Consider the following 13846-nt stretch of genomic DNA (forward strand, 5'->3'; position numbering starts at 1 on the left):
TGGAGAGTTTTGACTAAATGTGATCCATCTGGAGCAGGAACCAGCAAGCCACTCCAGTATCACTGCCAAGAAAACTCCATGGACAAAAACAACAGAGTCAGCTTACTCGGTGTTAATGAGAGCCAGTGTGGTATAATGGTTAGAGTGGTGTACTATGAACTGGGAGATACACGGTTCAAATCCCCTCTTAGCCCATGAAGCTCATTGGTTGGCCTTGGGCAATTCACCAACTCCTTGGAGGAAAAGGTGGTATATGAATGCAACCAACCAACCAACCAACCAACCAACCAACCAACCAGTCTTGCCCTATCCTCCTCCCTGCTAAATTCAAGCAGGCCACCCCCTGCACTGGTTAGAAGAAAGAAGGTAGGCTTTTGAGGGCTGGTTGAGGACTGGCTGAGGTTGGTGGGGCAGTGCCTCCTTCACCCTAATGGACTAGCCTGCTAGAGTCATGAACATGGTCCCAGCCTCACCACCACTCGTCTTTTGAGTGTGGGTACTGGGGGAGAGGCTCAGTCAGCTTTCTGATCAGGGGCTGCCAACTTTTTGGGACTCATGGGCTCATTTACAAACTGGAGAAACTATTGTTGGCACACAACCACACACACACTCCCCACACCAGCAGGTCTGAGCCAAATTGAGGGTGGCATCTTCCTGAGGAGTGCAGCTGGAAAGATAAGAATTTGCCTTTCCTCCTCATCTGTGGTCTCCAGATTAAGCACCCACCGCAAGATGCACCCCTCACTGCCTTGCTTCATGAATGCCTTTAGTCTTCTTGCCTAGCTGTATTGTATCCTTGAACTGTGAACTCAGCCCCTTGCTTGCCTAGAAGGAGGATGGAGTGGGTGAGTATGTGTTGAAAGCAGACCAGAGTGGTAAGATTTACATCCATTGCTCTGCACACATTTTTCTCTGTCCCACCCTCCACCATGAATAGAAAGATCTGCCAGTTGCAGTTTTATATGTTCATTGATTGCATTTCTATACTGTCCTTCATCCAATGATCACAGGGCTGCTTTACACTATAAAAACACGAAAATGCATACTATAGTTACAACAACAAAAAACCCCAAACACAATAAAATGCCAAAGATTGTTTAATTAGCCAAAGGCCAGAGAGAAAGGGAATGCTTTTGCCTGGTGCCTAAAGAAATGTAACAAGGGCACCAGGTGAACCTCCCTGGGGAGAACATTCCACAAGTGGGCAGCCACCACAGAAAAGGCCTCATCTCTGGGCCTCTCATGGAAAGGCACATGAAGGAGGGTCTCAGATGATGATCACTGGGTCTGAGTTGGTTCATATGGGGAGAGGCAGTCCTTGAGGTATCGCAGTCTTGAGCCATTCAGGGCTTTATAGGTCAAAGTCAGCAACCAAGAAGGGCAAGGGTTCAGGGCACAAGTGGTCACCTTGACTGATCCAAGCACCTTGTTCACGTGCTCAGGTGTTACTAACTGAAACTCATACAACACAACAGGACTAGACTGTGCTCTGGACACCCCTTGAGATTTATCTGCTGCAACAGTGGAGGCAATTACCCTGTGAATCCTAGTGATTTTATCCTCAAAATGCTTTGCAAACATCACAGTGAGTTACAGTTGGTTCTGTCACCTCCTTCAGGCCAGATTGTGAAAGGTCCCATACTACCCAGAATGACACAATGAAGATACAATGGTGGTAGCAGTATATGCTTTCCTTGGGTCTTCACTGCCACCTGGTAGGCTTGACAATCAGCCCTCACCACCATTTGATTGCATTTGACTGAAGTTTTCCTCCACTTGCATCTCCCAGCTTGTTTCCTCACCCTAAGCTCTGAAGTACAGGAGTGGCTGATAGGACAACCACAATTTCCCAGATGTGAGGAGGGGCCAGCACATGGCACAATCACAAATTGCCTGTGCCTTGTGCCCCTTATCTGGTCTGCCTCAGCTCCCACAACATGCTTCCCTCTACCCTGAATCACTGATATTGGAGCTCCCTCAACTCCCCTCCTCCCGTACACATTTCCCCATCACCAATAAAAACAAACCACAAACAATTAAAACAATTGAAGAAGTGCTGGCTCTATCTCTGCTTTGTAGCTGGTACTGCAGCCAGGAGATGAAGATTGGCTGTAGGTACATAGGTCACAAGACTACTGCTGCTCTCAGCTGCTAGGGCTAGCTTGTCTGATGGTGATAGGCTTAGCTAGCAGGAAAGAGAAGGTAGATGTAGATGGTGAGAGGAATGAAGTCTCTCTTATTACCCTCCCCCCTCCCTGCCACCCCCTGTTCACCTTCTTGCCACAAAAAGCAGCCTCTTGGTTCCTGGACCAGTTTCTCATTTTTCCAAACTGAAATTCAGCAACTTGAAAAATCCTTATTAAAACCATTCAGCATTTTAATGCAAATCTCTTCTAATAGATACATTTTTATATGCAGTTTTGACTAAAGGATGCATTCTTGAAATTAGGTTTCCTTAATATAATTCATTTTTACATTCTTTCCACTAATATCTTCATTTTCATGCAAACGTAGTATGTGCATTTTCTGTAAACACTGTTTAGCTAGTGAACAGCGCTGTGAAATTCAAATAACAGCAAATTTAAAAGGGCTGTGTTTCATGTTGCACATTGTTTCAGAATTGGGTAGATTTAGATTTAAATGCAAAATTAATCAAATTCACCCTACATCTCACTGGCATCTGCCCATCAAACTCTGCCCAGAAGGTAATGTGGCCCTCAAATTGAAAAAGATCACCGGCCTCTGTACTTCATAGCCCTCAGAAGCATTTTGTACGGTTATGGTCCCACATTAAGATTTCAAAAGCTCTCTGGTTCCCAAATGTGTCTGTCTGAGGATGATGCTGTCAAATTCCTATACAGTTCTCTGCCATGGAAGGTGCGATGGGTGAGTGTCAGGCAGGTAAAATTGAACAATGAAACAAGGATGTATATGCACATGGTGGTGTCTTAATGCAAATTGCAACATGATGAACTAAGAGAAAAAACTTGGAAGGCAGATGTGTTTCTCCCTTTACCCCAAGTCATTGGTAAAAAAATAGAAACAAAAAAACCCCAAAACCTTGTGAATGTCAAGTTCATCCCATAAAGAAAGAGTTTACCTGTTGTTTGCCAAACACCCTTCTTCTCTAAATGTATTACAGCTTCAAGAGCTCAGTCATCATTAGGAGAAGTGGGGAAAAGTTTCTGGTTCTTCACTATAAAAGGTAAAGGTACCCCTGCCCGTACGGGCCAGTCTTGACAGACTCTAGGGTTGTGTGCCCATCTCACTTAAGAGGCCGGGGGCCAGCGCTGTCCGGAGACACTTCCGGGTCACGTGGCCAGCGTGACAAAGCCGCATCTGGTGAGCCAGCGCAGCACACGGAAATGCCGTTTACCTTCCCGCCAGTAAGCGGTCCCTATTTATCTACTTGCACCCGGAGGTGCTTTCGAACTGCTAGGTTGGCAGGCGCTGGGACCGAGCAACGGGAGCGCACCCCGCCGCAGGGATTCGAGCTGCCGACCTTTCGATCAGCAAGCCCTAGGCGCTGAGGCTTTTACCCACAGCGCACGGTCCTTTATTTTCTAATGCTTTCACACGGCCTTTAATTTCCTCCACATGACTGATGTTTTATATATATGTTGATTAACACATTCAAATCCCACTTTTATTTCCTGAAGTGTAAGACTCCAAAGCACAACCAATTCAATTATATCAAAAGATTGTCAATTTCAAAAGATATATCAAACAAATTGTCAATTTCTAGCCACTTTTGCACATACTTGCTCTGTTCTGTCCCATTTCTGCATTTGTCTGTGGTGTAACTTTTTAAACTTCATACAAAAATTCACATTTAAGTAGTATTTAAATGTGTGTTTTCTCTCAAAATATGCATTTTAAAAAGAACTGAATCAGCAAATACAGCAAATGCAAAAGATATAGAAGATCCTATCAGTACATTACTTTAGAGGTGTCATTTTGTACAGAACTTCATGATGACCAAACGTTTTCCATTATGTTGTGCCATTTAGCATGGTTTATACTCGTTCTGGACTCCTACCAGAGGAAGGGAAGGATAAAATCACAGGCTTGTATCCAATGGTAGTTCTACTCAGAGTGGATCTATTGAAACAGAAAGACGTGACTATCTTAGATTAATCAATTTCAATGAGTCTTAGTTGGATGCAATCCATAGTATCTTTATCTCAAGTACAACTGCTACTACCATTAATACTACTAGTATCCTAATTACTACAACTACTACCACTAAGGGAAAAGGTGCTCCTCTGGATTAGATTACTGCATTTTAGACAGATCTATCTGGGAATCTTTGTCCAGGGAATCTTAAACTTTTATTTTTTTAAAGAAAAAAAACCCTCACATTGTAGGCATGGTTTCCCCTTCTGAGGAAATAAATCCTGACATTGTAATGTGTGGGTGTGCCCTGAAGCACCCGATCCACTTCATTATTCAGGGGATGCCCTTACTGTATACCCACCAACCACAGCCCTATCAACTGTAGGACATTGTGCAGGGTCTCCCTGACAATCTGACTGAGAAGGAAGTGTCATCTGGGAATAAACACCCTTTAAGATATCCTAATGTCAAGCTATTTAGGCTTTAGGTGTTTGCCTTTCTTCGTGAAAGCATTACACCATTACCTGCTCATAGGGCAAATAAAATTGAGATCTGCTTTTTAACAGTGTGGTTGATTCCCAAACCCCTGAAGTAAATTATGAAGAGAGCAACTTAGAGCATGGGCTGAGAGTTCACCCTAACAAGTGACCCATGAACAGTCCTTAAAGGTATGGCACTGGGGAGCTAGGTGTTTCTAGTCCAGGCAGGATCAGATCATGTCAACAGCAGTTTTAGAAATTAAGCAGTGTTCTCCCGTCACCTCCAACACCTTCAGTCCTGCCGCAAGCTTGTTAAGAAAGGTTAACGTTCCTTTAGAAGATAGATGGCTATGCATTCATACATTCCCCAAAGAGGTAAGTAATACTGGAAGAGCTGACATCATAAGAATGAAGACTCAAGGAGATGCAAGGAATGCTTTTGTCAGTAGTTCAAAGAGCTGCTGGGGAGATGTTTATCCACAGCCATGAAGACTACACTATGGAGCCATTTATCAAATGGCCCAGCCCTCCCACTTGCAGGCAAGATCTAACAAGATGATCGCCCTGCAGCACCATGAGTCTGCCTTCTCTTAACTCTGCTCCCAAATAGCACACAGAGAATGTACCAAGTTGAGGTCAGCCAAGGGCCTCCAAGAATTTTACCTGAGCTAAATTTTGCTCTCTATGTATGGCATATCAGCAATCTGATAAAATATTTCCCTGTTAAATGCACACACACATCGGGGTGGACACATCAGCTTATTTCCATTCTGCGTCAATTTCACTGCATTCAAGTGCACAAAAGCTTCACATTTAAATTGTACAAAGCTTGATGTAAAATATTTATTTTGTGCACAATCCCTCCTGAAATATGCATTTTTGTATGTTGCCAAGACTTCACACATCAGCCTTGATGACCACACACTTGAGGTGGCAGTCCATTTTGTCTACCTGGGTTCCACCATAGCCAGCAACCTCTCCATTGATGCTGAGCTGGACAAACATTTTGGATTCTATTATTCTAAAGTGTGCAATCTATTTCTTAACTGCATTCTTACCTTCTCGTAAGTCCCAGGAACTTATAAGAATCATAGAATTGTAGAGTTAGAAGATACCCCAAGGGCTCTAATCCAACCCCTTGTTATGCAGGAATCTCAAGTAAAGCATCCAAGAGAGAGGACTATCCAACCTCTGCTTAAAAATCTCCAATAAAGGAGAGTCCGCCACCTTCCAAAGGAGTCCATTCCACTGTTGAATCGCTCTTACCATCAGAAAGTTCTTCCTGAGAATTAGATCAGTTCACTTTAAAATACAGACTAAACAAAACTCTGCTGCATCCCTGATCACAAATCCAGCTTGGTTTCTTTACTAAGGGTCCTGCAACACAATAATTCTGCAGAGTTTGTCTCTACAGTGTATATTCTTCAACAGTTTTTGGCATTTCAGAGAGGGGAGAGTCTTCATGAGGGAGATTATAAAATCTAACTCCAGCCTTATGTGAAAATTTAACAACAGCATGGAAACTTTGTTATATAGAGTGAGTCCGAACCATTGGTCTATGGAACCAAGTACCGTATTTTTCGCTCTATTGGACGCACCGGACCATAGGACGCACCGGACCATAGGAGGGGGAGAACAGGGAAAAAATATTTTTTCCTTGTTCTCCCCCTGTAAAACAAGGTGCGTTCAAGGTGCATTCAGCCGAGCCTATGGAGCTGTTCCGTCTCGCTGTTCTGCCCTCCGTCTCGCTGTTCTGGCTTGGGGACAGCCTCTCTAGCCTCTGCAGGAGAGCGGGGTGAACGCACCCCGCTTTCCTGGAGAGGCTTTGCGCCCAGCCGCCCCAAGCCAGAACAGCGAGACGGAGCCCTCTGTCTCGCTGTTCTGGCTTGGGGACAGCCTTGCTAGCCTCTGCAGGAGAGCGGGGTGAACGCACCCCGCTTTCCTGGAGAGGCTTTGCGCCCAGCCGCCCCAAGCCAGAACAGCGAGACGGAGGGCTCCGTCTCACTGTTCTGGCTTGGGGACAGCCTCGCTAGCCTCTGCAGGAGAGCGGGGTGAACGCACCCCGCTTTCCTGGAGAGGCTTTGCACGCAGCCGCCCCAAGCCAGAACAGCGAGACGGAGCCCTCTGTCTCGCTGTTCTGGCTTGGGGACAGCCTTGCTAGCCTCTGCAGGAGAGCGGGGTGAACGCACCCCGCTTTCCTGGAGAGGCTTTGCACGCAGCCGCCCCAAGCCAGAACAGCGAGACGGAGCCCTCTGTCTCGCTGTTCTGGCTTGGGGACAGCCTTGCTAGCCTCTGCAGGAGAGCGGGGTGAACGCACCCCGCTTTCCTGGAGAGGCTTTGCACGCAGCCGCCCCAAGCCAGAACAGCGAGACGGAGCCCTCCGTGTCGCTGTTCTGGCTTGGGGACATCCTTGCTAGCCTCTGCAGGAGAGTGGGGTGAACGCACCCCGCTTTCCTGGAGAGGCTTTGCGCGCAGCCGCCCCAAGCCAGAACAGCGAGACGGAGGGCTCCGTCTCACTGTTCTGGCTTGGGGACAGCCTCGCTAGCCTCTGCAGGAGAGCGGGGTGAACGCACCCCGCTTTCCTGGAGAGGCTTTGCACGCAGCCGCCCCAAGCCAGAACAGCGAGACGGAGCCCTCTGTCTCGCTGTTCTGGCTTGGGGACAGCCTTGCTAGCCTCTGCAGGAGAGCGGGGTGAACGCACCCCGCTTTCCTGGAGAGGCTTTGCGCGCAGCCGCCCCAAGCCAGAACAGCGAGACGGAGGGCTCCGTCTCACTGTTCTGGCTTGGGAACAGCCTTGCTAGCCTCTGCAGGAGAGCGGGGTGAACGCACCCCGCTGCCCTGGAGAGGCTTTGCGCCCAGCCGTCCCCAAGCTAGAACAGCAAGACGGAGCCCTCCGCAGCGCTCCGTCTCCCTGTTCTGCCTTTCAGCTTAGCGGCGCAGCCTGCATTCGCTCTATAGGACGCACACACATTTCCCCTTAATTTTTGGAGGGGAAAAAGTGCGTCCTATAGAGCGAAAAATACGGTACTGTATATCAGAGGTTGGAGACCTTTTTCAGCCTGGGGTCCACTTTCTCTTCTGGGAAACCTTCCAAGGGCCGCATGTTAGTTGTGGACACAATCAGAGCCAAAAGTGGGCAAAATAATAGGTGCAGAAGGTGGCGCTGTGGGTTAAACCACAGAGCCTAGGACTTGCCGATCAGAAGGTCGGCAGTTCGAATCCCTGCGACGGAGTGAGCTCCCGTTGCTCGGTCCCTGCTCCTGCCAACCTTGCAGTTTGAAAGCACATCAAAGTGCAAGTAGATAAACAGGTACCGCTCCAGCGGGAAGGTAAACGGTGTTTCCGTGCGCTGCTCTGGTTTGCCAGAAGTGGCTTAGTCATGCTGGCCACATGACCTGGAAGCTGTAGGCCGGCTCCCTTGGCCAATAAAGCGAGATGAGCGCCGCAACCCCAGAGTCGGTCACGACTGGACCTAATGGTCAGGGGTCCCTTTTCCTTTACCTTTACAGTAGACTAGTTTCTATACACATTAACACACATGCAACTTTCTACTTTTCCTCTATGCATGTGAGACACATTACCAAGAAGTTTTGTGTGCAATGCATACACTCTTCCATTGAGCTCTGGGCCTTTCCAGGCTGATCTCCACTAAACATCTAGGTGAGTCTCATTTTCATTAGTAGGTTATTATTTAGGACAATTATTGCTGCTGATGCATAATTTTGTTTACAGTCCAAGGGCTGTAGGCAACATAGCACTAAGCTAAATATGCTTGTTTCTCTGGAGGAATGTTTGATGCACTTGCAAGATTGTTGTGCAAGGGAAAGCGATGATTCCTGCATTGCAGGGGGTGGACTAGATCACCCCTGGGGTCCCCTTATGACCCTACATTTCTATGATTTTATGAAAGTATATGCAAGTGGCTGGTAACTTTGTTGCCCAATACATTGTGTAATCTGTTCTGCAATGAGTTCCCATAAGTGCAACCTTAAAACTTACCCAGCCTCTTGCACAGGAACCCTTGTGCTGGCAGATAGAGAACATCAGATACAGCTGAAAGCTTATTATCCTTTGTTGTTACTTGGTCCTCCCTTCTGCTTTTATTTCATATATTTTTTTCCTGAGTTGTGTTGTACTGCTCACTGTCCAGCCCTGATCCTTACCTCTAATTGGAAGAATTGGCTATGCATGGCGACTAACTAGACAGCCTCTTTCCAGTTTTCCATCTCTTATAAGGGGTTGGAGGCAAAATCGCCTTTGCCTCCCACACAAGTCAAACCGGGAAGAGCAAGTCCAACATATAAATACAATTTATCTAGTTAGAGCTATCATTAGAGGTGTTCACAGATTACAGAGGCACCAACTTGAATAAAATATGTTGGGGGGGGGCAGACAAACCCTGCTCCTGCTCCTAGCTTGCATTCTCTATCTCTTTCTCTCCCCACTCCAATTAAAAGGGCTGTAAAAAAATGATATCAGAGGCTCTTGCCCAATCCAAGCACTCTTGCCACCCAGCAAACTTTTACAGTTTGTTTACAGGGCTTGCTGGGAAAGTTCGAATGTAGAAAAGAAAGAAAGGCAGCAATACCCATCAACGTTTGGGAGACAGCCTCCTCAAGCATTTTATTGGGGTGTGTGTGTGGGGGGGGTGTGTGTGTGTGTGTGTGAAGGGAGGTGGGCTTCTAGGAGCTGGTGACTATGACAGATTACATGCATAATCTAAGTATCCTACACAGATAGTTGAGCTGGCATAGTTAATCACCTGGAACATTCAACATGTGTACATTCTGTGTACCTATTTACACAACAGTTGAGCTGTACATATCAGCAAGGGTACACTCTTTCCCACAAACAATTTTGCATGTGTAGAGAGACAGCTTATATCTGTGTTCAGTGTCACATATAAGCAAGCCTTTTAGTGTTGGAGGGGTGGCGACTGATTCAGACTGAGACCTGGTAGGATCTGAAACAAAACAAAAAAAGCATAAAGATTTTGCCTACCTTTTGTTGCAAAGCTTGACTTTTCATTCTCCAAATCTCATCAGGATTCACATTTCTAATACATACACTCTTGCTTTTTAAATTAGTATGATAGTTCTTTTATCCCTCCATTTCTATTCAGTGAAAGATAAAGATGAATAGAGATCCTTCGGTGTACAGATCCCTACCTCTGCAGCTGCCTGGTGAAATGAATATCCAGTGTAAGACTAAACCTTTTTCAAAAGACTAAACACAGTACAATCGAGTTTTCACCAGTGCGACGGATGCCTCTCCCCGCAGCCGAGAAAGGGATTTAAGCCTCCTTGAGAAAGACAGAGGCTCATTAAAAGGAGTTATAACAAATCAGTTATCAGACATTTAAAGAATAACCCTTTTCAAATAAACCTGTTAAATAAATCCACAGTAAAGATAATTAGGTCAGCGTTATAGCAGCACAATGCATGCTTATCCACCCAGGAAGCTTTAATGGTGGCATAAGCCTGTTAAAGGCAGAGCACTAAGTGTACACAATAAGCCAGGTCTTTAAAAGAAGTCATCATCACACCATTTCTTTCTGACAAACCTGGCCAGGCGATGGCCATTTGAAGCTACAAAGAGTCTGTTTCAGCCAACCCCAGCCTGATGCCCTCCATATGTTGTGAGACTGTCACCCCCATCATCCCTGACCATTGGCTGTGCTGGCTAGGCTGATGGGAGGTGGACATCTGGAAGGCGCTGGGGTTGGGTAAGGCTGCCTCTTAGTTTTAGTGGAAATGCTACACTGAGAAACCCTGCAGTCAACAGGCAATTTAGGGTCTGGACGACAAAATGATTTTGTGGCATGCAATTTGTTTAGTTATAATTTAGGCATTTGTGTAATGGGCAAACTAATTTTAGGTTCAGTTTTACTGATATGTTTCGTCGCCAAATTGTTGCTGTTATGACTTTGTGGTTTATATGATGTGTATTTTGGGTTATTGCTTGTCTTTCGGTTGTTGGCTGCCCTGAACTCCAGACTGGAGGAAAGGAAGGATATAAGAATGACTGAATAAATGAATTTGCAACTATCCAATGAAAGTCTCTCTCTCTCTCTCTCTCTCTCTCTCTCTCCCTCCCTCCCTCCCTCCCTCCCTCCCTCCCTCCCTCCATCTCCCCCCACCCCTTACACAGTGCTGGCTGGTGCCCTTGGGACTGGGAATACAGAAGATTGGAAGATCAGCTATAGGTGGAGTCAGAGCTGATGACAAACAGAGACAACTAAGTCCCCCTTCCTACTGCAATGAGCAAGTGCAGCACTGAATCTAAGGAGCAGAAAGTTGACAGGAAGAGACATCCTCCAGACTGGTTGTAAGTATGAAGGTAGATAGGTAGATTCTGGCTGAAAGCAGACTGAGGTTGGTGCTTCATTCACCCTAATGAATCCTCCTCCTCCTCCTTTCTATCTAACTACCTTTCCTCTCTTCATCTATATTTCTACATTCTTGCAGGTATTACACATTTACTGAAGTTATCTTTGCAATTGCAGAAAGGGCATATGCCTCTTCTGTTGTTCGTAAGTCAGAAGGGGATAAAACCAAAAAGGGGGCTAAAACCAATTTTATAAATCAGGGATAGGGAACCTGTAGCACTGCAAGTGATGTCAGACTCCAAATCCCATCAGCACCAGACAGAATGGCTAATAGCCAGGGATGATGGAAGTTGCAACAAGATCTGGAGGATCTAGGTTTCATATCTTTTAAAAATGAATGAATGAATGAAAATGAATGAATGAATGAATGTAATACCTTAAATAACAGTTTATGGCCCATGCCTTAATTGTCTGAAAACTGGATGGTTGCAATTTCCCCTTTTTCCTTTTGCAGTGTTTTTTCTTTTTTATCAGTCTGTGTGCAATGGAAACATGGAAGACAGAAGAAATAAACTGAAGTTGTTGAAGGTGATGATTGAAGTTTTGGTGGTGCCTGATGCACAAGATGACTTTAGTACAGGGATAGGGAACATTTTTCAGACTGAGGGCTACAGTTCCTTCTGGCCAACCTTCTGAGGGATAAATGTCAGTGGTGGGTGGGGCCAAAGGCAAAACTGGGTGGTGCAACAGATGCAAATTTTACCTTTGTATAGGAAACTAGTTTCTATACACAGTCACACACCCCTCTCTGTCCTCTATCTCGCCACTGAGGTGCATCATGTACCAACATTGCTAGTGTTTCACTAAGGTATTTGGGAGGGGGTCATGTATACAACATGCTTCAAACCATGTATACTCCAAAGTGCATCCTATTTAATTCAGTGGGGCTTCCTAAGTGGCCTAATCATCTGAAACCCTGTTAACTGAATTATCTCTTTGCCTGTTTTCATGAAGAGTGTTTATTGATGGTTTTTAGTTTTACTTGTTTTATTTATATGAGATTTTAGAATTGTTTTCAGTTTTTATTTTAATGCTGCATGTATGCCCACTCTGGAACTGCATAGTGAAGAACTGCTTATAAATACTGCAAATAAATAATATAAAAAAGCAATGAAATATAGGAAATCTTCTTATCCCAACCCTGGATAAATGCTCCTGGATCTGCTTCTTGTCATGGTGAGGCATTGAGTAGTCTTTCTGAAGTGCTAAGAGAGCATTCAGATAGATTTTGAATATTAATTTATTCTTGCATAAATCTCTGGACCATCCCCTTTTAATTTGCAAATGGCTGTGGCTATAGCTATATCCCCCACTCATGTTTGGCTGGCTCACATCCAACCAAAAATGTTGCCTCTGCCTAAGAGGCTGATTCCAGCACAATAAACCCTGTATTGAGGCCAAATTTAGTCCCCCTATGGCATTGCTTGCTAAAATAATGGTGTGTGGGAGGGAATATGATGGAGCGCACACAAGAATAATACACAGGTCACTTCTAGACAGTTTAATATTTAGCAAGAGTGATTGAGCGGCATACTAAAAAATTAGCTTTGCACAAGCAAAGTGAATTGAAGCTCTTTGGCACAGCTATTCAAAACAACAACAACACAAAACAGAATTTTGTGGTTAGGAAAGTGGCAGGGAAATGCACTAAAAAGTGTAGGGTAAATGACTGAGGGAAAATGTCTAACAACTTGAGGTCCACATTCCCTTGTGGGTGACCTTCTGGGGGGCCACATTCCAGTCTAGCAAAATCTCTAGAAGGGAACACAGAGTCTTCACTGTTGGAGGCAGCATGCCTCTGAATGGCTGTCATTGGGAATCGCAGGTGGGGAAAGTTTTGTTGGATTCTGGTTCTGCTTGTTCTGTTGGACTCTGGTTCTGCTTGTGGACTTCCCAGAGGCATCTTGTTGGCCACTGTAAGAACAAGATGCTAGACTAGATGGGCCATTGGCCTGATCTAGAAAGGTTTTTCTTATGCTTTTAATATGTGAACCAAAACACAGCTGAGCTTAACAAGTCACATTTCCTTTGCAATGCAGTTCTCCAGCAAATGAAATGAACACAAATGTACACATATACTGGGGAATAGCGCACATAAGAATGCATGCATTGGTGCACATAGCATTTTTAAAAATGTATTAACATGCAGGCAAATTTCCATAAGGACTTTCATAAATAAAATAAAAACTGATGGAGAAATAAGGCAAACTGAACTTTTCAGTGGAAGAACGAGAAACTGAGAGAACCCAAATTTTTTCCATCCCTATGTAAAATAACATAAATTTACCAGAGAATTTAACAGCCACAATAAATGAAGTTAAATTTCTCAGGAGGTTTTCTGAGAAAGACTATTGCAGAATTTCAGCTCCCGCCACCAGTTTTTTGCTGCCCACAAATAGCATAGAGAAATTTCAAGGACAATTTTTGCTCTCTCCTTGCTTTCTTTTAGCATTGCATTCACCTCTTTTCTTTCCCTGTTTATGAATAAGGGACACTTATACGCACTCTCTGCACTGTGCGTTCATGTTTTTCAGTTCAATTTTCTCAGCTGACTCTCCATTGGGAGTGTGCCAGTTTACAAAAAGGCAATGGGGCTTAAAATAAACAAAAAACCAAATTGTCCAAATTGCAGACTTCTATGACAGTTGTGTGTATGTGTGTGTGTGTTTTTATGTTTATGTTTTAAAACCACCATTCCACTTGGTATGCCAGGTTTGTATGTCAAGATAGGATGTGCATAATCCTGTAGGAATCTCTTTAGAATCCTGACAAACAGCCTTTTGATTGGGTGGTTGACGATATCACCATGGTCCAGAAAAAGCAATAAATAACAGGCACAGAGCACCAGCATTTAAACAAAGGT

Source organism: Podarcis tiliguerta, assembly GCF_965153285.1.
Source record: "Podarcis tiliguerta genome assembly, chromosome: Z".
NCBI classification, from domain to species: Eukaryota; Metazoa; Chordata; class Lepidosauria; order Squamata; family Lacertidae; genus Podarcis; species Podarcis tiliguerta.